Genomic DNA, 13,848 nt, shown 5'->3' on the forward strand with positions numbered 1-13,848 from the left:
GACCCTCTGACCGTAAGGGAATCGTCGAATAACACCAACAACCCCACTCACACCTCTGGTTGAGCCATAGTGCGATTATTTGGTCAAACAACCAATAACTTGCTCAGTTATAAACTTTCTTGTGAGTTCTTGTTGTCTTTTCTTTTGTTTTAACTCCTCTTGAAGTACAATCTCTTTGGGAGTTAGTTTAGTTTTTTTTGGGGATGGTGAAGGCTTGGGAAAAGCTCCAGATAATATGAGCTTATCTTGTTGTTCCCTTGCCGAAGTGGGACCCTTGGGAGGCTTGCTTTGTGTAGCCACTGCTGCTTTACCCTTATCAGCAAATTTCTTTTCAAGTGCAGTATGGAATTCAGTAGTTGGCTTGAAGGAAGAAACATTGTTAGGCCTCGCTGGCAACTTCTCATGGCTGACCACTTTTTCAACACTTGCTGGCACATCCTCAGCGACTTTAGCAAGAGAAGCTTCAAGTTCAGAAGATGGAGTATAAAATGATGTGGTAAATGCTGGAACATCCTCAGCAGCTGCTGGTTCAACAATCTTTTTAGCTTTCTCCCCCTCAACATTTGCAGTTTGCTCCCCATCAACATTTGCTATCGGTTCATCAACCATCTCAGCATTTTCAGTTTCAGCTTGGGGAACATTTTCAACATTTTGGTTGGATGGGCCCTCATCAATTTTCTTCCCCTTGGAAGCATCTGAGGAACTTGCTGCTTCCACCTTATCTTTCTTGAGGAGCCTCAGCATTTCAACCATCATTCATTTAAGATATCCAACCTCTTCTTCAAGCTTTTTTGTTCTGCTGATAGAATCCTCCAATAACTTTCTGTCAGCAGTTGTAGAGGAAGGAGATGATTGAGGTTTCAGAGATAAAATTTCTTTGGTTAAGGTGGTGAGAAAATCATCTTGTTGTTTAGAAAAGAAGGAGACGGTGTGAGTGAGTTTGTGAAGTTTGGTAGTGAAGAGAATGTTGGATTAGGAGAGTTCTTGGAGTGCTGGTAAGAGTCTAGGCACCTCAGCAGCTGTTGCGAACTTACCAACTTCTTCTTTTAATTTTTCCAGCGAGGCGGAGATTTGCAAATTAGAGGTGCTGACTCTCTTCAGACTATGGTGCAAAAAGACTTAGTTCCTTTGAAGGAGATATTCATTGGATTTGGTCTGGGTATGATGTTTTGATTATACAAAAAACTCTATCTTTAAGCTCAGCCATTTCATCAATCAATGTGTTATTGCCACCAATCAATTCTTCGAACTTAGCCAATGCCCCAAAACTCATTATAGCCATCCTATCCACCAACTATGCATATAAATAACCATGCCTATTGCCTTGACTTTGCACAATCTGCAACCTTCACAGTAGTTCTTTCAATTGATACTTTTCAACATAACTTAGGCCAAGCACATTTACAGCAGTAAAGGCAGTGGTGGCATCTTCAGCAGAAGGAACCTTTAGATCCTTCAAAAAGATAGGATACTTAGAGCAAGGTACCTTGAAAAAATCTGGATGGTGCAAGGGGGCACTTCCATGATGATTTTATCATCAACCTCCTCTTCCTCATCATAAATACAAGGCTTGCGGATATGCTCAAGACAAACTTGCAACCTTTGAAGAAGTGCATTATCATCCAAATTAACACTCTCCAAAGTGCCCGATTGATTCGTGATGAGCAATTGACTTTGGAGAGTAGCTAGGAGAAGGAGGCATGTTTGACAAGGGGACTGGGCGATCTTCGAATTCAGTAGAAGGAGAAGAAATTAGCATATAGCCCAAGTCATCACCCAAGAAACCAGTAACACTGGCTTCTTCTTCACTTTCATCAGTGACAGCGAGTGTGATTTCTGCTTCGTCATCTTGTTGGCTGAACTCGCTGCCAAGATTTTCATCAGTCACATTACCAGCTTGCAAAATGTTTGTTTCAGTCCCTGCACTAACAGTTTCCGAGACATTGATAATAATGTGGGTAATGAAACCTAGTGCCTTAGTCTTAGTGTGTTGTCGCACCAAGACATCATCGGCCGAAGAATATGTTGACTCCAGCATCACCTGTGATCTGGCTGCTGTCAACGACTCAGAGGGTATTTGAGAAGAAGGGAAGGATTTGGGGGTGGAGTTGGACTATGACCTCTAGTAGGTTGCGGTGACCCAATATCTACACTAACCTCGCCTACAGAAGTTTGAGGTGGCTGCTTGCTGTTCCCATTTAACTCGTTAACAACCTGTTGGGAGGTTGTTGATGGGGTAGCCTGGGTACTAATGTCCTTGGGCTCTGAGAACTTCCTAGCCTTGGGTTTTGTTTCGGTCAAAAATTACCTAAGATAATTTTAGAAAAGATTTAAGACAACTTAAGAACCGAAGATTTGTAAGTGGGGTTTGGTGTTCAATGATCTTAAATTAAAAAGGAAAGTTTTCTTAACAAAAATAACTAAACTAAGAGTTTAGGTTAAAAATAGTTTTAAGAAGATCTTTGAGATATAAATACTTCGAGTAATTAAGAAAACGGTTGAAGATAATGTAAAGTAAAGAAAATTAATACTGAAATCTTAAAGAAATGCGATAAAGAATAAAGACACCAGAATTTTGTTGGCGAGGAAAAACCCTTGATCCAGTTAAGTGATCCTAGGTAAAAACCCCCGAGAGGATGCAATCGACCATCCAGCTGTTCTTTTATTATTATTTTAGTTTGTGAATGATTACAACGAAATGAATGAACAAACGAATAATAATTGTTAATTAACTAAGTTGTTGTTGTTGAGCGACGATTGAAGAGTGTGTTTTCTTTTGGTGTTGATGTATGAATGATTGCTCGAACTGCTTCTTCTAATCGATGGTCTCTTCTATTTATAGAGCTACACGTTGAACTATATCTCCGAAATATCTGGGATCTCCCTGGACTTGCTCTTTACGCTGAAGAAATGTCTTTTATGACCATTGAGAACTATTCTTCGTTAAGCAAATTTGTTGTCAATCCTGATTCTTGTGGACGAAGTGGTAGACTATCCGTTGTAACACGTGTTCTTTGTAAAACACGTCTTTGACTTCAGTTCTGCAAATAATATCTAATATACCAGACACATATTCGTTAGTGAAATCATAGATCTTGTAGACACCAAGATCTTATCGTATCAGGATACTAATATAATGTGAGCTGGAGCTCTGAACTAAGTAGGATCAAGGATCCTCCAACAAAATTATGTGTTTATTTAAAGCGTAAATTTTATTTAGGATCCTAGAGTAAAATTTCTACCCCAAACAATTGTCCCCAAACCTTATATTTCATTGTAAATAAAGATAAGTTTTCATTCCTAGGTTAATTTTCAGCAGTCAAACAAAAGTCAAGGGGTAAAACTTGTACTGATGGGACTTTGACAACTACCCACATTTATCTCTCAGTTTCCTATATATATCGACAATTTTTACTTTTTCTGGTTTATCTCGGGCCATTATCTCCAAACCCTAAACGTTAGTTTCTTTTTTCTTCAATCTTTCAAGTTTTTCTTTACTTTATTTACTCTTACTAAGTTATGCCTCGAATTTCTTCTTCCCGTTCCTCAATCAAAATAAGTAAGGATTTCAATCCTACTTATGTCGCCAAAAATTCTAGCAAATTTTTGTTTGTTGATAGCCATATTGATAGAATTAAGGGTTATTTTCCTAAATATACTGAATTTAGGGCTTTCGATCCTACTCTTACTTCTGACATACAGTCAGATCTGTGGATTTGTTTTCTCGGATTTCCTTTTGAAAACCTAAAACAATAATTCCTTTTCCCTGAGTTGTATGAACAGTTTTTTGAGTTTTCAAAGTTAGCATATCCACAAGCTATGCCTATGCTATGGAGAACCCTTTATGTTTTAGATAATCTAGTTAAAGAGAAAAGGAACGAATTTAAGATATCAGACTTTCCCCTAGCATATAATTTACAAACTTTTGGTCCTATATGCTTAATGCTCCTAACAAGAATAAGATATTAGCTTTGGGGGTTACTCAAAATGACCCATCTTGGAAAAGTAGGTTTTTCTATATTTCAAAAAATTCTCTTCCTAAAGGACTCTATCTGCCTACTGCTTGGACACAAAAAGGGTAGGGATTCATTTTTCCTCTCATCTTATTTGTTTTAATTTAATAATTATTTACTCCTAACTGGTTATGTTACAGCCAATCTTGGAGGATTTCCTACTAGTGAGTATTTAGGACAAGTTAGAATCAAAAACATATTGTCTCTCCCAGCAGGACTCGGAACTTTTCAAACTCTGCCAAAGTTTCCTAGTTCTAACCAAATTGTCCCCATGTCTGGTAAATTTGTACAAGAATCTTTATAGTTTATCCTAAGTATAATTCTAATCCATTTCCCATTCTTATAGACTCTGGGCTCTTCGATTATGACGAGATTGTTGGTAACATCGGAGATATTAAACCAGATTCTATTGGCAAAGGTAAAACTTCTTCTGGGAATGCTACCACTAAATCATCTAAGCGCGCTAGGACTACCCGTTCAGATGCAAATCCTGAAATTGAGAATTTGGCTTGGTCTGTGCATCCTAGCCCTATTGCTCAGATTTCTCCTAACATAACTCTCACTACTGCTTTGGATCAAGCCACAATGGTTAGTTACTTTCTATCACCTGCCTCATTCATTCCATAAGAATGTTTTCTAATTATTTTTCTTTTCTCCTAGCTATTGAAAATTGTTCAAGACAAGGTTACAGAGGAAACCAAAAGATGGCTAAACTAATGGAAGAGAAGAAATTAATGGCTTTGGATATCAGGGCTTTAAAAACTGAATTGACAAAAGTTAAGATGGATTATGTCAATGTGACTATTAATCGTGATTACTATGTGGCAAGAGCAACAGAGGCTGAAAAAAAGATTGCTGACAAGGTTGCAGAAGATTTAGCAGTTCAGAATAAGGTGTACGAAGACAGTGCTTCCCGTGTTGTTCTCAAAGCTAATATTGCAATGGCTTCCGAAGCCGAGGCAGAAGGTTTTCAAAGCGAGAAATGGAATGTGGCAAATTAGAAGGAGAAATTGAATTGGTTGGAGAAAAAGAATCCTAAGTTAGTTGAATCAAAAGATGAAGGATCTGACAAGGCCACAACTTCGAAGAAAAGAGATGATCAGTCTAAACCAGTGGAAGTTTCAAAGGATGAAGAAGAAAAGAAGGAAGAAGAAGTTGCTAAAGAACAAGATATGGAGCAAATGGATGAAACCTAAGTTTATATTTTTATGTTCTGAACAATTAGTTTTCTTAGGGTATGTGGTTTGTACTTAAAACTATTTCGATGGGGGTTGACTAACCTGGAATGGTTAGTTTTGGTGGTGTGAAAAATGGTTTATGTTGGCCATTTTGAACTTATGCTATGATAACTTTTTATTTTCTTAATTCTAGCTAACTGTCCCCAGAAATTAGGAATTTTCCAAATATGGTTGAGATAATTCCAGGATCTTGGCTTATTTATACCTACATCCCATTGGCATTTATGATCATCAACCCTATTCTAGTCATGGATCGTTCTAATGCTATTAATATGCCTAACACTAACCCTAAGCAATCCAATCATAGTTGTCGTGAAGATGATGTCTTTCATCAAAAACTCAGAGAAATCAAAGAAGAGTTTGACTCAGTGAGTGGAGTCCTTTATTTTTCTAATCATTCCTTTTCTAATGTTTTGACCATTTCATTTTTTATCCTAAAAATTAAAACAAACGATTGATTGCTATGAGCATCAATTACGGGAAAAGGATCTAAGAATCGCTCTATAAACTTTCTATTGTCTGAAAAGAAGCATTAAATGATGCATTAGCAGAAATATTTAAGGCTAAATCCAAGCTACATGAAAATATCGCTTGGCATTATGCAGAGCAAGAGGCATTACTAAGGACTTTTCATATAGACACAACTATTCGATATCTAGAGGCCAAACTACTGATGGCAACAAACACTATGGGTTTTGGAAATCCTAATTGGGATGTTAACAAGTGGAGTAGCTCACTATCTAAATTAGAAGAATCATTTGCTAAAGAAGCATTTGCTAGGAAACTAGATCAACATAGAAAATCTTTGCAATTATTCTAAAATAGTGTACCTTTGTTTTACCCTTTCTCAAGAATAGCATTTGCTCTTTCAATAAATCGAGACACTTCAGTTTCCGCATCTCCTTTTTATGAACCTGCATTTATGATATATCTTCCAAGAAATATCTAGCCGATATTATTAATTTCCCAATGTCTAATATTCAACGCTTTTCACGCACCTTGACAGTTAACACTCATTGTGTCGATTCACTTTTTCCTAATTGACTTATGTTAAGATAGTAGAGTTTTACACATACAATTTCTTGCCTAGAGAATATTTTAAAATCATCTTTACTTTCTCTATCAATATCTATAATAATTCCATGGAGGGTGAATCATCATTTAGACGTAAAACTCCTAAGAGGCTTAGGGATCAATCTATTCCAGTAAGCATTTCACTTGACCATGTATTTTAATCTCTTATCGATTTCTAAAAAGTTTTAATTTTATTTTTGTAGCTCATTGAGAAATTATCGGATGCTTATGAAGCAGAAATCACGTATAAGAACTAAACGATAAGAGTGCTAATCGACTTTTGAATTTAGTCATGGATACTAGAAATCAAACTTTAAAGGAAATGACAAGTTTGAAGAAGGAACTCAGTGATACTAAGGCAGAGGTTAGCAACTTGAAGAACTTTTTAGGTTGGCTGAAAGTCAAATATCCTCAAATATTTGGGGAGACTGAAGCAGTTGAAGAAAGCAAATTAGGGATCGATACCAAACTTCCTTCCCATAATCGTAATAATAGGAGGCCCATCCCTTAATTCTAGTAGCAATTTGTGAGTCTAATGTTTATGCTATTAAGTAAAGACTTTTGATCTCATACCTTTTCTTTTGATTAATCCTTAGATAGATCTCTTGCATTTCTCTTTGTCTTTGTTTCCTGTGTGAAGGCATTAATCATAGCAAATCATAATCAATCAATTTAATCGTTAGTTTTTTGGCCAAATCTTTTTGTTAATCGTTTGTAATTTAATAGAGAGATTATCCCTATTCTTTAAGATGACCGTTTTTAATCACGAACCAAATGAGTTGATTGTAAATTAATTAACAACCCCTTGTAAGGTGTTAACTGTGAGGATCTACTCACAATTAAGAGTTTTATATCGTGCGACCCGGGCGAAATGAGGTGTAATGTTAACCTCGTCGTTTGAGAAGGTGAGCCCTTTAACCTAGGATTGAAATTTTTGTTTAACCCATTGTAATCCATTTGTAGGATTTATACTTAGGAGAAATTGTCTTGACTTAGGATCTGTACCTTGGGTAGTAGCTTGTGATCTCTACTTGTTAAGATGCTGAATATTGATGATCCTGCACTAGAATATCAAGACAAAGCATATGCTAACGGTTCATGTTAGCCCTGATAGCTAATCATGACTCACCGGCTTAGGTTAGAGTTACGATGTATTGACTTGTGTTTTACTTTGGAGATCACTTTTTAGTTAGTTTCCAATTTTTGTTAGGAAGTATTTTGTCTAACAAACCTTCATGTATTAATCTCCATAATTCATAATTAGATGTACACATTCTTTAGTTTCATGACCAAAAATTCCATGAATAATACACCATTTAGTTCTTTCACTATAAATCTTTCTGGGTATTGTTTTGGGCCAATTAACCTTGTCTCCCAGACCTTTCATTATAGTATAAGTCCAAACATCTCGGTGGTAAAATGGTAATAAGAAAATTGTAAATATATTCTAAAATTTTTACCTTTGTTGGCCATACCTGAGTCCTTTTGTATCTTGCTATGTGGCTTACCTTTTAAGAAGTTCTTATTATTTTTCAGCGTTGATTCCTTTTTACATTCAAATCTTGCTGTGTAATTTTTCACCGACTCATGTGATCCTTGAATTAGCTCTTCAGTATTTGCTCTAGATATTGATTCGTCGATTTGATCGAAATATTTCTTCCATATCGTAGCTAAATAAGGATCCACAGAAGGTATGGCTTCAGTATTTCCTTTCAGAGTTTGTTCAGCCAAGAATTTTGCATTTTAAGGAGGGTTTCTCAAGTTTTCTTTCATATAAGGATAATCGTAGACCAAATCAAAAGAAGAAGAATTTTGAGATTGCTTATACATGATTTTGTTTGGAAAAAAGAAGTTTTTTGTACGATGTAAAAATTTTCGTTTTTTAGAATAAAACGTTTGATGATACTGAAATTATTTGCAAAAACACCTTTTTGCCCCACGGTGGGCGCCAAATTGTTTCGGTCAAAAATTACCTAAGATAATTTTAGAAAGGATTTTAGACAACTTAAGAACCAAAGATTTGTAAGTGGGGTTTGGTGTTAAAGGATCTTCAATTAAAAAGGAAAGTTTTCTTAACAAAAATAACTAAACTAAGAGTTTAGGTTAAAAATAGTTTTAAGAAGATATTTGAGATAGAAATACTTCAAATAATTAAGAAAACGGTTGAAGATAATGTAAAGTAATGCAATATAATACTGAAATCTTAAAGAAATGCGATAAAGAATAAAGACACCAGAATTTTGTTGACGAGGAAAAACCCTTGATCCAATTAAGTGATTTTAGGTAAAAGAAACCCTGGGAGGATGCAATCGACCGTCCAGCTGTTCTCTTATTATTATTTTGGTTTGTGAATGATTACAACGAAATGAATGAACAACCGAATGAACGAACGAACAATAATTGTTAATTAACTAAGTTGTTGTTGAATGACAATTGTAGAGTGTGTTTTCTTTTGGTGTTGATGTATGAATGATTGCTCGAATTGCTTCTTCTGATCGATGGCATCTTCCATTTATAGAGCTAGACGTTGAACTATATCTCCGAAATATCTGGGATCTCCCTAGACTTGCTCTTTACGCTAAAGAAATGGCTTATATGACCGTTGAGAACTTTTCTTCGTTAAGCAAATCTATTGTCAATCCCTATTCTTGTGGACGAAGTGGTAGACTATCCGTTGTAACACGTTTTCTTTGTAAAACACGTCTTTGACTTCAGTTCTGCAAATAATATCTAATATACTAGACACATATTCGTGAGTGAAATGATAGATCTTGTAGACATCAAGATCCTATCGTATCAGGATAATAATATAATGTGAGCTAGAGCTCTGAACTAAGTAGGATCAAGGATCCTCCAATAGTATTACGAGTTTATTATAGAAGGTCTAAAGCCTAAATGTTATTTAGGATCCTAGTAGTAAAAATTCTGCCCCAAACAGGTTTGCCCTTTGATTCACTCCGCTTACGTTTTGGGACGTCAGCGGAAGGTGAATACTGTAAAATTTGAGTTGGGGATGCTGCCTTGGATTTTTTGGTCTTTTTGGAGGGTTTGGAGGTTACTGGGGGGTTTACCAGCGAGCCAACCCCTAAAGGCATTTGGACATCTATAGCGATTGTATCAGCCACTTCATCAGAAGGAAGTGTTGCCTCCCAGTCGCTGTCTTTCGGGTATGAAGAAGGGTTAAGAAAGAAGAGTACCTCTTTCATGTGGGTAGTAAGGCGAACAACCAAATGTTTAGCAAGCTGCTTGTAAATGTTGTTTCCCACCCTTGCTATTGGAATAATGACAGCATTCGGAAACACATATTATTCACCGAGTGCCTCCTTGAAAATGAGAGAAAAGATCCTTACAAAAGGCATTGTATGTGACCTGTTGTTCATGCTAACCTTGGGATCGCAGGAAGATTTTGTATGTGACTTGTTGTTCATGCTAACCTGTTGTTCATGGTAAACTTGGGATCACAGGTAGATCCCAGGAAGATTTTGTTTTAAGGGATTGCTTGGGATCGCTAGAGGTTCTTCAAATTTTAATTATAACCAATGGAAGGCAACCATGCCTTCCACTCACTTTCATTTGTCGGGTCCACAAACTTATCATCATCAGTTTCTTGTGGAAACCCTAGAGTGAGACGAAGAGAAGCAGGAGTAGTGGAGATGATCTTCTCTGTCACACCCCGACTAAGGCAGAAAACTTGGGATGCAAGATAAAGCACACGCGCACACGGATGTTACATAGGAATAGCTATATGTGTGCATAAATTAATCATGGATAGTCAATTTCATAATTCAAACATGCAAAACTCGGTTCACAACCTCAAGTTTCCAAGCATTCAAATAAAGTATGAGATAAATTGCCACGCAGGGGAAGAGATTGGGCCTAATGCCATCAAGCACAAAAAGAAGGTATGCAAAACTCCGAATCCTATGCCTGAGGTCTGCCACAAGTCCCAAGTTCCAATTCTAGCCACAATTACCTTGAACACCTGAAAGGAATACTCAAAAGTGTCAACACAAAGGTTGGTGAGTTCGTAGGTTTTGTAAACAAGTATCAAGAATGGTGCTAGGTCGAAATATCATCAAGATCCACACAGCAATATGGCTAACAACTTACTTATGATAGCAAGAATCAAGTATCTCTATGCAACCAGCACTTACGGTATACCAGGCCTAACGGTGCAAGTATCAAGTATCTCAACTGGTGCCTCCAACTCTACCATTAGTATCAAGTATCAAGCATCTCAAACTCCAATATAAGTATCAAGCATCAAGTATCAAGTATCAAGTATTATAGTGCACATCATACAGTACAGTCAATTAGCCATAAATGATGATAGACACAAAGGCACGAGTATCCTTTCACCCCAAAATATTTATATAAGTAAAAAGGGGCTACGAAACTCACAGTGATCTGGTACAAGCACGGTTTATACGCACAGAGAACAAGCACAGAGATAGATAGGTTATATATATCCAAATCCAAGTACGCCTTTAAGAAACCCTATATACAAATCATTGATCATAAATAGGCACACGTATTAGTTCTTGTGATTAATTAATCATTGAAATGTCCTTGATGAACTGATGATTTGGTCCTTAATGATTCCTTAAATGTTTTGACTCGAAAAGAGTTTGAATGAACTTTAAGTACTCGAACTAGACTCGATCTGGACGTCTATGAACTCACACACATATACTTGTAATGTTAATTAGTTGATTCATATCTTTAATAATGATATTTAGCTTTAAGAACTCAATTTAGTTATTCATAGGACTCATACCTTAATAATTAACATAGGTCATGTCTTTAGTGTATTCAATTAGGGTTTGCAAAATGAACATAGTTCTAGATTGTTTTAGAAACTAGCTTTATTGTCAAAATGTAATCTTGAATGTGATAAATCAAACGGTAATGTAGCCAAGGATTGATTTGATGATTAGGTTCATGATTAGATCGTTTTTAAGTTTAGGTTATAGGTGCTAGATCGTCTTAGGTATTAGAATAGGGTGAGGATCGTTCCATAGTTAAGTACAAGATTGTTTCACTGTTCAATGGTTTCAAGATCGTTTCAAGGTTCAATGGCTTCAAGATCGTTTTAAGGTTCAATGGCTTCAAGATCGTTTTAAGGTTTAATGGCTTCAAGATCGTTTCATATGATAGCTCAAGATCGTCCTAGCCTACAAGGGTCAAGATCGTTTCAGAATGCTAGACCAGGATCGTCCTAAGGACACTTAGACCAAGATCGTTCTAACTCCAAGAACAAAAACAGAAGTACAAGGTCATTTCTAGTTCAAGAACAAGTGTTTAAGCGAAACCGATCCAAAGGATTAGTTACCCAATAAGTGTACCAACAACATCACAACACAACACACGATCAAACGAGCAAGCACGAAAGAACAAGAGGCTGCCCTAGGACGGTCTTGACTTCAAGATCGTCCCATCAAGACCGTCTTAGTCTCAAAACGGGCCAGAACAAGCTCAAGTATACAAACGAATGTCTAGATCGATTTCCAGGACTTGTTGGTCATAGCACTAGCACATATAAGCACAATAACACTAACCCATAACACTTCTAATGATTTCAAGACCATTTATAACATGAACAAGTCGTGGCACTCAAAAACAAGTTATACCTTCATATTCAAAAATGGGTTTTGTAGATTAAAACATGTTATGACCCAAATTTGTTCATAAAAATGTTACTAAACACATTTAGACACAAACCCATTAACTATTAACACGATTTTCATTCAAAAATTGGACCAAATCATCAAGAACATAAACTTGAAAAAGTATATTTTTAATTTGATCAAAAACTCATCAAATGTTGTTGTTACCTGAGAAATGATTCAAGAAGTGTATTTTGATTATCACAATGATGCTAAAAGTACAAACAGTTTTGATTTAACAATCCAAAATCAAGAGATGATCTTATGTGTGTTTTAAGGTGTTTTTGTGTGTGTTTTTAGTGAGAGAGGGGTGAAGGAGGAAGAAGATGAATAGTGGTGCTTCTCTCTCTAAGATTTCCATCTCTTTCTATATATACATTCCCATAATAAATGAACTCAATAAATGCAAGGACTATTTGTGAACATTTTGAACTAGAAACTTTTATAAACACGAACGTCCACGAACCGAACTTTAGTATTTCATCGTACTTAAACATAAATTCATTATCAAATTGACCTTCATATAAGCATATAATTTAGGTCTAAAGCACGTCAAGAACTTAAATAATTTGAACTGTCTAGCCGTTCTAATGACGAAAGTGTGATTCAAGGAACTTATTTAAATCATTTCTAAGACGGTTGTTACATTCTCCCCCTGACGGACTGTTCCAATTCACGAAGAGGATGGACAAAGATTTTCTCTGGATCCGCCAGTATACAGTGTTTTATCGGAGAAGCATGGATAAAATCCAGCATTGGCTTATATTCTTTCGTACCTTTTGGTACTTCAGATGTGTTGAGAAGGTTGTTGGAGTTTACAACTATCTCAAAGGAAGAGAAAGATTTTTGAGGATTTGGTGATATTTACAGGTGTATATTTCGGATAATTTAAGTATGTTATAGGAGTTTGTTCCTCAATTGGTAGTTCAGGAACCGGTGGATTTTGAGTAGCGGCGGTCGAGGAAGAAGGATTCTCGACATTTTCAGTAGATTGAGGAATATTGGATAAAGATGCAATTGAAATATTGAAGGAAATGAAAGAAATTGATGAAGGAAGATAAATAGAAAGAGAGAGAGATTTGATTGAAAGAAAAATGAACAGTTTACAGAAGCGTGAAGATGGGAAAATGAGTGTGAGAGTGTATATATAAGGTATGGTGGTGGACCACGGTTGGTTGAGTGAAAAGACAAAAATGGATTTTCTCTCTCCTCTATTTTTCAAACTATGTTACAGTTGTATTCAACAACTGTTATATATATATATATATAGAAAAGGTTATGTGTGTAAGGTTTAAATAAAAGTAAAAGAAATTTTATCCAAAAATACTTGAGTGCGCTGTATTGACAGTTGTAACCTGTCAATCAGACTGACACATGAGGACAGGTGACGTGATCAAGGAAGAAAGTGTGATGACTCCTTTTAGTTTTGAATATTTAAACTTGTGGTTCACAAGTTTGCCAAGTCACCTACATAGTTACTTTGAAAACATTTAGCTTCGAAAATATTCTATGTTTTATTAAATAAGATATTTAAAGTTGGAAAGAAATTTAATACAATTAAGTGCCTTTTACTTCAGCAACCCTTTTTGAGAATAGAAGTTTGGGTGCTAAGGGCATTTAATAATTTTGAAAGACTACAAGCTGGAAGATGCTCAGCATGTCTAAAAGTTTTATCAGCGACTTCCTGACTAACGTTGATCGCTGACTAAAGTTTTTGGCAAACTGTCAGCCATCAACAGATTTTAAAAGCTTTTACCAGAGCCGTTTGATACTGGACTAGATGAAGACTTTTAGCTCTCCATTGCTTTTATTTTGCTTTTTCCCAAAGCAACAGGGATGAACGGATTTTATAAGTTT

This window comes from Erigeron canadensis, chromosome 8, assembly GCF_010389155.1.
Source record: "Erigeron canadensis isolate Cc75 chromosome 8, C_canadensis_v1, whole genome shotgun sequence".
In the NCBI taxonomy this organism is placed as follows: Eukaryota; Viridiplantae; Streptophyta; class Magnoliopsida; order Asterales; family Asteraceae; genus Erigeron; species Erigeron canadensis.